Source organism: Mytilus californianus, unplaced genomic scaffold (assembly GCF_021869535.1).
Source record: "Mytilus californianus isolate M0D057914Y unplaced genomic scaffold, xbMytCali1.0.p SCAF_4, whole genome shotgun sequence".
Classification (NCBI taxonomy): Eukaryota; Metazoa; Mollusca; class Bivalvia; order Mytilida; family Mytilidae; genus Mytilus; species Mytilus californianus.
In genome coordinates, this window is record NW_026262690.1 from 60,372,626 (window position 1) to 60,385,746 (window position 13,121).

Here is a 13,121-nt window from a genome sequence, read left to right on the forward strand (position 1 = left end):
AGAAGGACTGCACAACAAATTCGATAAAGATAAAAAATCGAAGGAAAACAGTGAAGAAATGCACATAAGAGGAGTTATCTCAAGAAAAGATACCCATTGAATTAAAAAACATAACACCTTTAACCACGGGGACACTTTTTATGGCAACCAAACAGCAAGTCGGAGATAAACGCGATGTAATGAATAAGACGGTATATGATTCATTAATTCGTGACCCGAAATCCTTTAAAAACAAAAGCAAAGGAACACCACTTTAATTTATGTTCAAATCACAATTAAATCTTCTACACGACAAAAGACCATTCCTTAATATAATTTCAAGAAAGTCAATTTACACTGGATTGAATGGAATTCATTGATAAATGTCGATAACACTGCGTATGTGTATTTTGCACACAGACGAGAAGACATGTAAAGAAAATATAGACTAAAAGGAAAAGAATTTGTCCGACTATCTACTTTTAAAATTCAAAAAATAGTACAAACATTCGGAAAACCATGTGGCATATACCGATATTTGTTGTAAAATATGTACCATTAATGTTATGTTAAAAACTTGGATAGAAATTAATATGAATAGGACAAACAAATCGGACTGACCGCAATATAATTTCGATAAACATGGAATACGAATCTAAAGGGTAAAAAGTATTGATAAAAATACATCCAAGGTAAAATCAAAAAGGGAGAAGTCCATAAAAACAGCAGTTAAAAAAATGTCATATTCTTGACTTGTTACAGGCATTTTTCAAAGAAAATGGTGGGTAAAATCTAGTTATATAGCCAGCTAAACCTCCCACTTGTATGACGGTTGTTAGAGTTCAGTGAAAAAGGGAAGTTATCACAAGATTAAAAATATTATCACCAATTATCAAGTTCTACCCGCAGATGTTCTATCGGTCCAAATCAAGCGTCTTTTAGAGCAATGGCAATACAGTAATGTTGTTCACAGGAAATCCACGTTTACCCTTGCTGTATGGGGATGAGCATTGCCCTGATGAAACATCTCTCTCCATTGGTAAATAACAGTGAGGATATGTGGTTACAAAATTTTGTCTTTATAATGTTGAGCCGTTAAATTTCCTCGAGCATTTACTAGGGTTGTTCTGCGGTTGTATGCTGTTGCTGCGCCATCAATACGGTAACACCGCCAAATTTGTCAACTTTCGGAATCGCCTGTACACGCGGGTTCGTTAATCACATTTTTTTTTGGGGGGGGGGGGGGGAGTGGGGGAATCATGACTCATCGCTGAAACTATTTCGGCTCCAATTCCACAAAGTCCCTAATGTATGACAACACTCTCATGCACGTCTGTGCAATTCAGTCGAAACTGCTCCGACATGAGGTCTTTTTGACCAATTACTTTTAGTACGCTTTGAAGTCTTCCTTAAACCTTGGATACCAGAAGCAGTGTTTGCAACATTTACTTTTATAATACTTTGAATATTTTATCAAATGGACTTAAAATTACCCCAACGCCTCAGAAATCAAACTATTAAGAATTAAGGATATCATTTCGGAACTTTGCAGAAAACTTCGCCTTTCCAAAGATAAAGATAAAGAGGAATTCTTTATAAGAAACAAGAGAGGTTATACTACAGCAAAAATACTTGATAACTACTGTGAATTCATATAAAATTTTCCTTATTCGACTTTAGCACATTGACAAATCCAGTCAAATTTCAACAGAAAATAATTGCAAATCGTACATAAATAATGAAATGAGAGGTACGAGATAATCAAAGAAACTAACATAAGAATCGCAGTTGTTATAATGGATTCTGCGTAGTACCAGAATCTTACACTGGAAATGTCGGAAAATGATATATATTACGGAAAGTTACTAATTACAACCAACGAGTAATTATGAACAATCTTATTGTATTATTAATCTTATATAGAAAAAGTCTAACGAGACATTTTCAATCTACTTTATTGTCACATTAACATGCTATGTATGTTTGGGTTACTCAACCAATATCACTTCAAACAACTGTCATACAAGTGAGTTATTTATCTAGCTATACAACCAGGTTTAACCCACCGTTTTCTTTGGAAAATGTCTGTATCAAGTCAGCAATATTACAGTTATTTTCCATTAGTTCCATTGGTTGATAAAGTCTAACGTTTGATTTTGTCACTTTTTATGGACTTCCTCTTTTTTTTTTATTTACATTGGAGTTCGGTATTTTTTATATACTTGTTTTCTTACAATGTGATTTGTGTGGATGTTTTCTTATATATATATATATATATACACACACGACTAAACATGTGACAACTTATGACAGACATTCTCCATCGGATAACATGTGGTTATATAGGGCTAACACCATAATATATATATATATATATATATAATTCGTCTCAAATTTAGCCCAGCAATGTTAGATCTTCAAATTTGCGTTAGCAAACTTTTGTTCGAACCCTTGCTACGATGTATCAGAAGCAAGGGTTCGAATTCCGCTGAGGGAAGAACAAAAATGTGCTAACGCAAATTTGAAGATCTAACAGTGTTGGGCTAAATTTGAGACGAATTATATATATATATATATATATACTCTACGACTGACTGTTTCCATCGAATTACAAATTCGAGTAAGCAAGTGTTTGTTCTTCCCTCAACGATTTTTGAACCCCTGTGTCTGTGACATCGTTGGCATTCCGCATGCACGTTCAATATCCTAAACCACTAGGCTAACTTGGCTATATAGCTTTAGATTTTCGAATGATGCCTTTCTTCGTCAGCTTTACCTAGGTTCATAACGCAGTACATGATTTAGGGTGGCATGTAGATGGAAAACCTTGCAGATCAGCTATTTTTGTCAGTCGTTAAGATTGATAAATATATGTACTTACCATGCAGTCACATCAATATCTTTCTGTTATATACAAATGTACGTTTAAATGTGTGACAACTCTACGAATGTATATATGTTTTCCATTCAACACCGTAAATATTATTTTTTTTTTATTAAATTTGGCGGATACCTGGTTTATAATTAAGTACGCCAAACGTGGGTGTCATCTTCATAAGACTCACCAACGGCATTCAAATTAAAACCATTTGATAGCCCATGTATTAAGTTGAATAAAATTAGCAACACTGATTACTATTTAGCTTTAATCAAACAATAACTACATGTTCTAAAAACAGTATTGTGATGAAATGGATAGTAATATGTCTTTCAAAATGAGACCGGAGAACAAAAATATGCATTCAAATCAGGAAAAAGTTCATAAATTTTTTTTATGTACAAGTATTCATCATACTGTTGAATCATTATTATTCGTTGAGTACCTATTTTCGTAGATTTCGTGAACATGATTAACAACGACTAAAAATGTTCAACGAAATGCACATTTTCTATAGGCTTGTATGCAGATTTTAATTAAATCATGAAATCAAAAATCGTTAATTTATATGAACATAAGATCAAATCTAAGTTAATATGGGTCATATTCACATAACAATCACAAGGGTAAATTAAGGCGACAGTAGTTTAACGATGTTCAAATCTCGCAAATCGATTATGAACATACAAATACAGGTAAAAAACGTAACTGAAGAAATCTCATGAACCCTAAAAGGAGCGAGATCGGATGCGCCGCCAGCGCAAGCCTATACTCATATCCATGTATCCCCCGCCACGCAAATTCACACTCAGTAAAAGTGACGGATATAGCACAGAAACAAAATTTCAGATCAGACGACTTTACTGGTATTTAAAGATCTAAGACCGCGAAAACATGTCGTTTGTGAGTTGAGACACCGACACATTGAATCGGTCAATCATATCGTGTTAGTAACAGTAAAACACATGTAGTTTCTATTTCAGTCGCTTTTCCTCGTAATTCTGTTGGAGCAGTTTTTGTGTACGGAGAACAACCGTGTTAATGAAGTCTGTATAATGTGAACATGCACGAACGTAACTTATATACAGAGAAATGTAAACGCCATATGATGAAAAATGGGAGGTTGACAATTGGAAAGTTGAAATCATCACGTTTGTCATATATTCTAGTTTAAAGTCGTCCATCTGTGTCAATGACGAGGAAATGATAAAGATATGAAGCAGACTTAGAAAAATCAGTTCAAGAAGTACCTAAAGACCTGTTGCAACTGAAAGATTTGAAAAGGAAAAGAAAAGCAAAGAAATGAGACGGAAAGGTAAATGAAGTCAGGAATAAAGTCACCTGAGAAGCAGAATGTTATTTCGACAGGTCTTCAGTATGAGACATCAATATTTTACTTATAATTCAAATAAAACTCCTGTCTATCTTTAAATAAAACTATAAGTGTGCGTAGAAAAACAAAAATAACTTTTACAGGAAAAAAAATAAAAATTCAGATGCAAAAAATATTGTTCACTTCGAAATATACCAACATAATCTTTGGGTAAGACTTCAACATAAAAAATAGAGCAACATCCTCCGGTGAAATAAATGATTTAACAAGGTAGTAATTCTAAAGAATAAGGGCAAGTTCATACTTCAATTACAAAACAATATTATAATATAAATGACAATAACTCACGCCATCTGTTGAATATTCATAGGTTTTTTTTTACGACATTGGCCAATCATAATGTTTGATGTATGCTTTCGAAAATAATACTAAGAGTGTTTTGCATTCCGAAAAAGCAAATTCTAACTTATATATATACTAGGAAATTAGCGAGAATATTTTTTGTATATAGAAATAATTTAGTACAGTTTTCCATTTATAGGTTACTTACCAACACTATTTTGGAGAATTAGATTCTTGGATTGTAAAATAGCAGAACACAATCTCGGTCTATATCTTTATTCAAATATACAAATTTTGAGACAGAAAAGTGATTCATTTGTAATATTATTCTTTTAAATTGAAATAATTATGTATTGTATTGTATTATTTCAACTGTTTTAAAAGAGAGAGAACATTTTTTGTATAATTTATTTTTTTTCAATTTTGGTAAATAAGGGGAAGCAACTCATATAACCTTACTTTTACTACTAAACATTTTTATAAATTACACCACTTTCCGCAAAATATATTTTTGTATAGTTTTAGTATGTTGTTCATAGATAGTAACAGACTTGTTTTTCAGAGAAAAACTTTGTGTTGCAATTAGTTGAAGGTTGTTCACTAAATTGACTAGACTAAGTGTTTTATATGACAAAAGGAGTTCTATGTTTTATGTTTTCTATGTATTAACTGTGTTGCACAATGACAACCAACATGAGCATTAGGGGTGTTGTTTATTTAATATTTAGTTTTTTATGTTCAACACGGGCATGGAAGAGGTACTAATTGCATTAATTACCAAATGATTATGATAGAATATGTTCCACATCTATAATTTTGGATACATTTTGTAGCTAGGAGAGGAACACATAATAGGTTCATTTTTTTCATAATGTGATTTTTTTTATATGGGAGATGGTATCTGAGAACATGTATTTGCTTACTATTTGTATGGTTCTATTTATATTACTTTGTGGTGGATCGTCAGTATCATAAGTAAAAGATTTCTGTTAAATGTCGAAATTGTTTCTCAGATTAGAAGACATTTAATGGTGTTTAGTAATGACAATGCCTGACATGATGATTGGGGCTAGAAAGTGAACTTCTAGTGTTATTTTTTATTAATTCTTTGAATATATCTCCTCCGAAGCTGATAAAATGTCAAGTGGATATTATGAACATCTAATTAATATGTCTAAATATCTAAAAAGTTTTAGTATTCAATATGAAAAAGGTATTGCAAAAGTATTCTCTTTTCATTTTTTTTTTGTTATACGGATACAAATATAAGTGATACCAATACAGTAAGGCAGTTTTGATATGGTATGAAAGTGTAGTAATTAACATTTACTGTTAATTCACACAAATTAAGAAATAAACAAATGAATGATAAATGTTGAACATGTACAATGAAATATATTTTAGAAATCAATTAGGCCAGATAGGCCTTATAAATTTTGGTCTTTTTCTTAACATACTGAATGACCATTTACACTCAGGACTGAGTCGCCAGTAGGCTGTACAGATGTTAAAAAATTAAGTGTAACAAAAGAACCTAGCATCATATTGCTCTAGTAGCGCGAGTAGCATTGTTTGGTGAATTTGTGCTTTTTTTTTTTTAAATTTGGCTGATGGACAAAAAATATTTGATTCAAATCTAAATAAAATGCCTTTATCTCCCTATTACTTACATTGTACATAGAATGGATACTACTTTGACAATTCCTTGTACATGAGAGTTGTCTGTCAAATCTTTATTTCACAAAGAATGAATTGCATAACAATGAACTGAGCTCAAAGCAAAGCACTTTAATAATACACTTAGACAATGAGCTCAATCCAGTGATATTACTTTGTACTACAGGTCCTTCATGAACATCCTATTGGCCAAAACCATATCTCACAAACATGCCATACTACATGGTTGGATCAGAAGTCCTGAAAAAGACATTAACTTTATTAACATATTTTAAGTATATACACCGGTTAAAACTTTCACGAATTTGTGGTAAAATTCTTCAACTATCAATCGCTTCATGCACAAATTGATATAGGTTGAGTACCCCTCTGTCGGAAATAAGAACATACCTCCACCTAATTTTAGTAAACTGATGAAGAAACATTCAAAACTATAAAATGTTATCTAATAGACTAGCTGCAATGAAATCCCAGTTTTCTAAAATGGTAGGTAGAACCTAAAACTCAAGAAATTTTAAAGGCTACATTTTAAATATTGCAAATACATACAATAATAATTCTTCTCAAAAATTCGCTATATTTTTCCTTATTTTGTCTTTTGTTCGAGACTGTATATTGACCTCTAGATGTCTTTCAATTACATCCAGTTTGGCGTGGGTTGATGTTTGATTGTTGTACATGTTATATATCCGACGTGGGATTTGTTTATATAAATCAGGCGTGAAATAATTTTGGTTAACTGAAATCCTTTAACTTACTTCCAAACTAATGTTAATACTGAGGGAAAAAATTACATTGCTAAATAACCACTTTAAAACACATGCAAACTTTTTGTGAGGAAGGCATAACGAATGTAACATCTATTAGATTTTTTTTAAACCATTCTAAACTACTGATAAGTGATAAATTTTGTAAACTGTTACTTACCTTCAAAAAGGGGTTGCATTCACTTTACTACATATACATATAAATTTAATCAACAATACTGCAACACCTAGGATAAATAGAGGATTGTTTTGTAAGAATAGTTGCTGAAATAAGCAGGCAATATTCAAAGTAGAATAAAAAAAAATCCTAAAGGATTCTACGCATCCATATTACAGGACTGTGTTTTAAAGTAATAAGCATTGTGCAGGGCTCACACTACCATGCGACTGGGGCGACAAAGTCGCTTTACCGGTCGTCACTTCGCATTGACCGACCTTCAAAAGCGAAATCTAGTCGCCCTGTTGTTTACGATATTCGCTTTTAGTCGCTTTCGTCATCGGCAATATTCAACATTTACCAAGTCGATGAAACAGCAATTTTTCATTTGAAAGTAAAGAAATTCAAAGACATAAACGATTTATTTTCTTAAGAAGGTTAAAGCATTGATTTTAAAGTTGGTTGCATGTTATTTTCATAAAGACAATTTTTTTTATCACTTCTGGTACTTGGTACTCAAGCGTAGATCAAATCATTCTAACTTTCGGCAAAATAAGCTTGTTACTTCATTAGAACGTGATGAAATTAAAGATTTCTTGCTGTTGTGCAATACATTGTGCTGTTGCGCAATACTTAGTAAATCTGTTGTCAGACTATAAACAAATAAAGTTCAATTAATTCCCAGTCATATTAGAAATTTATGAAAATGTAAAGGGAGCTTACATCAATAGATATAAACAATTCACCAAAGTTTCATGAGAATTGCTGACAGCATTTTTGAGCTATTGTCCGAAAACTGGAAAATCACCCCTTTTTTAATGAATAAAACCCCATAACTCAGAAATGTAAAATGTAAACTTTATAAAATTCTAAACGGAGCTTACATCAATATAGATATAAACATTTCACCAAAGTTTCATACGAACTGCTGAAAGCATTTTTGATTTTTTGTCAAAAACTGGAAAATCCCACCTTTTTTCATGAATAAAACCCTGTAACTCGGAAATGTAAAATCTAAAATATATAAAAATCGAAAAGGAGCTCATGTCAATAGATACAAAAAATTCACCACAATTTCTTGCTAGTTGGTGAAAGCATTCTTGAGTTATTGTCCGAAAACTGGAAAATCCCCCTTTTTTTAATGAATAATACCCCATAACTCGGAAACGTAAAATCTAAAATTTATAAAAAACGAAAAGGAGCTCATGTCAATAGATATAAACAATTCACCAAAGTTATATGCAAATTGGTTAAAGCGGTTTTGAGTTAATGTCCAACATGTTGACGACAGACAGACAGACCGACAAGGGTATACCATAGTACGTCCCGTAAACGGGCGTATAAAAATGACAGGGTGTCATACCACACCAAAACCTTCTGAAGGAAACACTAAGTTGGCAAACAAATTGGTTTTTTTTTCATTGACAACCCTGTATAACCTTACAGCAGTATCGAGTCTATATGCATTACCTTGTATATTTCATGTACATTGAACTTAAATATATGTGGTCATTGTCAAAGTTAGTTATGTCAGCTATAATTTACACATTTACTGAAACATGTCAGAGAAGTGCATGTACAAACTTTTGAATTTGATCCTCAAACTGGGAAAGCCATCCTTTTTAATGAATAAAATCCCACAATTCTGAAACCTAAAACCTTAAATTTATAAAATTGAAAGGGAGCTTGCATCAATATATATATATACACCATTAACCAAAGTTTCGTGACAAATGACAACTGCTTAAAGCATTTTCGAGTTAATGTCCGAAAACATGGAAATCCCCCTTTTTGAATGAATAAAACCCCTTACATTGTAACTGGATAATGTAAATTCTAAAATTTCAAAACAATCTAAAGGGAGCTCACATCAATACATGAATACAATCCCATATAACATTGTATAACTCTGAAACGGGACACCTAAAATTTATAAAATAATCAATTCACAAGTTTCATGCAAATTGGTGAAAGCGTTGAAGAGTTAGTGAACAAAGCATTTTTAGAGTTAATGGGCGATAACATGAAAATCCCCCTTTTTTAATGAATAAAACCTCACATTTTGAAAACGTAAATTATAAAATTCCTAAAAATCTAAAAGGGAGCTCACGTCAGTAGATATAATCAATTCACCAGAGTTAAGCAAATTGGTGAATATATTACTGAGTAAGTGAACAACATGCTAGAAACAGACAGATCAGGAAAGACAGACGGACAAAGGCATACCATAATATTTCTCATGAACAGGCGTATGAAAACTGCAGGGTACATTTTGTACCATTCCAGGCCAACACCCTCTAAAGGAAACACTATAAGGGAGCTTCCTTTCCATTTTTATTGGGGAAAAAGGGGGGGGGGGGGGCTAGGATGAAAATTTTGTCCTGAATTTTTGTTTAGTTGAGTTGTAATCTGTCCTGTCTTTTTATTTTTCACTCTTCTTTTGTCCTGCCTTTTTTTCTATTAGTTTATCCTGACTTGTTTTTACATAAATTGTCATCCTGCCTTTTTTTCAAATTGTCTCATGACCTGCCTTATTTTTATTTAAAAACTCATCTCCTGCCTTTTTTTCAAATTTCACCCTAGACCCCCCCCCCCCCCCCCTAAAATTAAATGGTAGCTCCCTAAGTTAGCAAAAAAATTATTTTATTTTTACATTGACAAACCTGTACAACCTTGAAGCAGTATCAAGTCCATGTATTATCCTGCATATTATTACATGTACATTGAACTAAAACAAAATGTGGTCATTGTCAAAATTATAATTTACAGTTTACTTTTCCATTGCTTTCAATTTAAGATTAGGGCATTTTTGTCGTTGGAATTGAGTTTTGTAGTCGGAGATTACTCTAACCTCCAACGACGGTTTTGCGACACCAGCTAGGGCAGTGGGACTTCAGCTCGTCCCATATCAGATAGATGATATTTGCCCGTCCCAAGTGGACGTGCTGCTTCGTTGCTTTTGGAGGTGACTGGATCCATATAAATCAAGCCTCAATTTGTTCATTTTTCATTTTTCTCTTCATTTAAGTAAGTTTGATCGACCTGCCACCCGTTATCTTCTCATATTTGGACAGTTTTCACAATGACACATCAGTACTGGAATTTTTACTTTGACTTTAAAAGATTGTGACATGACCAACAGAAAAAGTAATTTACAATGCATTATGGGAGCTGATTTATGCAAATGACCCTCAGTCAATAGGAAAACATAATCTAACACCTCGTTCATTAATGATGCAAATAAGCTGAATGGCCGAGTGTGTTCAATTTGAAAATAAGAGTTAAAATGCCGGAATCGCAAAACAGACGTTGGACGTCAGAGTAATCTCGGACTATGAGTATGAGTTTTGGGCAATTTGTAGGGGGGGGGGGGTTCAAGGGAAGCAAATGCTCTTTAAATTATGTGTATTTCGAAAATTGAGGAGTTGAGTCATTTTATTCAGACTTAATTTAAATAATGACTAATGTAGACACCTTCTAATTCTATAAAAAAAAATTCAGAACTGACTATTGAACAGGAACAATGGTATTTTTTTTTCTATGAAACTACACTATGACATCTGATCTGCAAAACCTACAAACAGACACAGAAATATCATCAAAAAGTGAAATATAAGATTGATTGCACCTTGTATGGATAGTTCCGACACGTGTTACATGGGGGGCCCGTTTGTACAAATAATAATGTCACGTGATCACGCACTGACGTCACCAATTTTTATCACAAATGCATAACCCATTTATCTTGCGGACATGCAATGGGAATGTGCACGGTTATCAAAAACTACAAAAATATTGAATGTACAGTTAATGAAGAAGTTATTTCATCAAATAGATAAGATTTTCACTCATGACACAAATCGACTGGGTGTCATCGGGGATAATTGATCATAATTGATATAAATGGGATTAAATTGACCGCCAAGAAGGTCTAGAGAACCACCTCTGGAGAACCTTAACATTAATAAGTAATACTTACCAAAATTTCTCTATAATTAACGCTATTCTCGGTTGGAAAATTTCAGAAAGATGCTGATAAACTTATTTGGTGATACAGATCTTGTTTTGGCGCGAAATATTCTTACTCTTAATGCTTGACGTAACAAAATTTGTATAGAATTATATTTAACTAAAGCTCAGCGTAAATATGCAGAAGCATAACAATACATTAATGATAAAATGTGTAAATATTTCTGTAAAAGAATATAATTTTACTTTTCCAATATACTTCACATAGAATTACATTTGAGCGCAAGAAAATCTATATGTGAATTAGCTGAATCCCGGGGTCGAAGTTCAACATATCAACGAAAATTTTTGCGTGTGCTTGCGTTGCTTTAGATCGAGGCCACAGTTTTTCAACCAATCGGGGAATGTTTACTTGGGGCATACATCTATTTTTACTGCAGGTTTCGACATGTTTAAATCGGGATTATAGAAAAATGGAATTTTGTTGGTAGATACAAAACAGAAAATGATGAACACTTTTAGCAAAACATAAATTGGATCGGGGTCTGTGTATTCACATTATTTGTACAGCTCTCCTTACTTTTGGGAAGCGTGTGCTTTACATCGACGCCATAGTAATTCAACCAATCGGTGAATGTTTATTTGTGGCATACATCTATTTTTACTGCAGGTTTCGACATGTTTAAATCGGGATTATAGAAAAATGGAATTTTGTTGGTAGATACAAAACAGAAAATGATGAACACTTTTAGCAAAAGATAAATTGGATCGGGGTCTGTGTATTCACATTATTTGTACAACTCTCCTTACTTTTGGGAAGCGTGTGCTTTACATCGAGGCTTGTGTTGCTTTACATCGACGCCATAGTAGTTCAACCAATCGGTGAATGTTTATTTGTGGCATACATCTATTTTTACTGCAGGTTTCGACATGTTTAAATCGGGATTATAGAAAAATGGAATTTTGTTGGTAGATACAAAACAGAAAATGATGAACACTTTTAGCAAAAGATAAATTGGATCGGGGTCTGTGTATTCACATTATTTGTACAACTCTCCTTACTTTTGGGAAGCGTGTGCTTTACATCGAGGCTTGCGTTGCTTTACATCGACGCCATAGTAGTTCAACCAATCGGTGAATGTTTATTTGGGGCATACATCTATTTTTACTGCAGGTTTTGGCATATTTTAATCGAAATTAAAGAAAAATGGAAGGATGTTAGGAGATATAAAACAGAAAATGATAAATATTTTTAGCAAAAGATGAATTGGATCGGGGTTCTGTGTATTCACATTATTTGTACAACTCTCCTTACTGATGGCAAAAATTGGAATTTCCGTGACCTAAATGGTTCGCGAAAATTAATATTTTTATATATATATAGTAACAAGAAACTCTTGGAGCCTGAATCATTCACCTGCCAAACATACCCCTTCATTTTACAAGAGTACACACCTTTTGAAAAATGTAGCGTTGGATGAATTTGTTCTCGTTAACACTCCAAAGTTTCGAAAACCTTTCGCTAGGTAGTCTCCAGATGAAAAAATATAAAAAAACCAACAAGCCAATTAAAATCAATGATTGCCCTGATGGTTTTTTCAAAAGGTTTACGGATGCCAAGTGATGATAGTAGCTCACTTAGCCCAATGGACTAGTTGGGGTTATAAAAAAAAGTTGAAAAGCACGCTTTACATTTTGCAATTGCACTATTGAATTGGATACGAACAGATAAAAATGCATATAGAATATTTAACTGAAATAAATTCGTTGTGATAGCCTAAAAAATGCAGCTTTAAACATATTGAATCTTGTAAAAACGTTTTTACTATCAGGTTAAAAACTATGTTCATTCTGAAGTATTTAATTACACAACAAACAGTAAAAATTATTAAATTCGGTTTATCAATTGGTATATCTGTCTTAATGTTTTATTAGAACAAATTGAATGGCATTATATTTGTAAATTGAGTTTGACATCAGATATAAGATTAAATACTAGTGAATTGAAATATAGCTTTT